At 33.9% G+C, this 2,449-nt stretch overlaps 1 long non-coding RNA gene across 1 annotated transcript; it reads right to left on the reverse strand.

The window, feature by feature from the left end:
* Window positions 1–38: 38 nt before the first annotated feature.
* On the reverse strand, window positions 39–2,223 carry LOC108166094 (uncharacterized). Its single transcript, XR_001776378.1, has 4 exons — window positions 1,963–2,223; window positions 1,631–1,675; window positions 841–894; window positions 39–99 (listed from the first exon to the last, which is right to left on the reverse strand). It is a non-coding gene; the product is annotated as an uncharacterized LOC108166094 (long non-coding RNA).
* Window positions 2,224–2,449: the final 226 nt, after the last annotated feature.

A 2,449-nucleotide genomic window follows, 5' to 3' on the forward strand; every position in this document is an offset into this window, starting at 1 on the left:
CTTCACACTGAGAGATGCTTCAGTTTTATTATTGATACTCACCCAGGGTACTGCAAACGCTTGAAGTGATAGAGGCACAAGTAAAGGTGGATGAAGGATCTTTTCACAGAAACAAAAATAACATACATAAAATTAGATGAATGCTATAAAGACAAAACAGAAATTCACCAGTGTTTTATTCTGTGAAACTAAACAGGTCAACTACAGATTCCACTTGTTACCAGAAAAATCTTTTGAGAAATCACAGTCTGCAGGCTAATCAAAGAAAATATCCATCATGTCGAAAACCTTAAGTGTTCTGGTCAGAGAAAATTGCTCTTTTTCCAGATCAACATATTCTTAAAATACAAATGAAGAAGAGGACAAATTATCATTAATTTGACAGAAGCTTGGACTCATACAGCTATATCCAATTCCAATAAACTGGAGAGAGAGAGGAAGATCCAACCCATGGATCAGGTCATTCATACATTGTTTTACCTTTGCAAAAACCTAAAATGTTAATTTATCTCAGGGAAACTTGATTATCTTGCACAACAAAATTTTCTTATAATTCCATGAGTAAAATTAAAACAGGATATGGATTTGAAAAATTTATGAACCTATATAGTTATAGGTTAATCCAGTATAAACTGGGAGGCAAAGAGGTTCATCCTGCAGAACATAAGCAGGTTATAGTGAATTAATTTACATTATTTTCATATGACCTGAAGATAAAAAGTCAAAGTGCAAATACTTCTTACCTTCCTACCATCACAACAATAAACTACTCAGAATAAACTTAAACTACAGAAGCAGCTTCACACTGAGAGACGCTTAAGATTTATTGTTGATACTCACCAGGTTTAGGGCAGATGACGTTGACACAATTTGATCCTACATGGTCTTTCAGGGCTTTGAACCAAAATGAAAAGAGGACATAACCAAAAATTCAATTTATGCTATAAAGACTTAGTATAATTCCAAATAGTTATTTTAAACTAAACAGGTGAACTACAGATGTCATTTGTTAGCAGAAAATTGATTGATAGAGCTCTGATTCAGCAGGCTAATCAAAGATGTTCCTTCCTGTCCAAAATATAGAGTTCTGCTCAGAGATTTTTTTTCCTTTTCAAGATCAACATATTCTTAGTATATGACTGAATAAGGGGCAGAACTAATCATTAATTTCACAGGAGCTTGAACTCATGCAGCTGTATCCAATCCCATATAAACTGGAGAGAGAGAGATGCATCGCAGGGATCAGGTCATTCATTCATTGTTTTACCTTTCCCAAACCAAAATGTTAGCTTCTCTCAGAAAACCTGATCTTCTTGCACATTAAAGTTTTCTTATATGGAATTCCATGAGTAAAAGAAAAATGGGATGTAAATTTGAGAGACGTATAGATTCATGTAGTTACAACTGATTCCAGTATAAACAGGGAGACAGAGGTTCATCCTACAGAACATATACAGGTTGCATGCAGTACAGTGAGTTACTTTAAATTATTTTCATATCATCTGAATATAAAAAGTCAAGGTGCAAATCCTTACCTACAAATCACCACAGCTATTCAGAATAAATTTACAGAAAACTACAGTGGCAGCTTCACACTGAGAGCTGATTAAGGTTTATTGTTGCCACTCACCCTCGTCTTTGCAGAGGTTTGCAGCAAAAGTTTCACAATTCATGGCTTTTCACAAAAACAGAGAGAACATAACCAAAAATTATACTAATACTATAAAGACATAACAAAAATCAATTCATGCAGCTGCAGCCAGTCATCCTGTGAATCACCAATTCGCCGCTGCAGTAATTATTACTTTTACATTTGATTTAAAGTTGAAGATTGAAAGGGTAAAATATTTATTTTTTTAATAAATAGTCATGACAGTTCAAGTACTCACTATAAATCTCCTGAAATTAGCTATTAACTATTTACATGTTGACAAGAGTTAAATTTATGAAACAGAAACTCACCACTGGTGCAAGTGGTTTCACAAGTCTTCTTTATGATAGCATCACCTATTGTTATCATCAAAATCAAAGGGAAATCAAAGGTAATGCAATAAAGAGAAAAAAGACATCCGTAACAAATATAGATTCACTACAAGCTCTACTAGTTAGCAGGAAGTGGAGTCAGAAAGCTCAGTCTGAAAGTCATTCATATATTTTTTCACTTTTGCAAAAACCTAAAATGTTAATTTGCCTCAGAGAAAATTGATTTGATAGAAGTTTAGACTCGAGCAGCTAGAGCCTATCCCAGTTTAAACTGGAGAGAAAAGTTTACCCAGTAAAGGATAAACATGTCACAAATGGCACAAGGGCTTTGCTGTAGATGACTTATTATTATTACATCATATGTAAATGAAAAGTCAAAGTGCAAATACTTCTTACCTTCCTACCATCACAACAATAAACTACTCAGAATAAACTTAAACTACAGAAGCAGCTTCACACTGAGAGA

The sequence above is a fragment of the Poecilia reticulata genome, unplaced genomic scaffold (assembly GCF_000633615.1).
Source record: "Poecilia reticulata strain Guanapo unplaced genomic scaffold, Guppy_female_1.0+MT scaffold_1592, whole genome shotgun sequence".
NCBI lineage: Eukaryota > Metazoa > Chordata > Actinopteri > Cyprinodontiformes > Poeciliidae > Poecilia > Poecilia reticulata.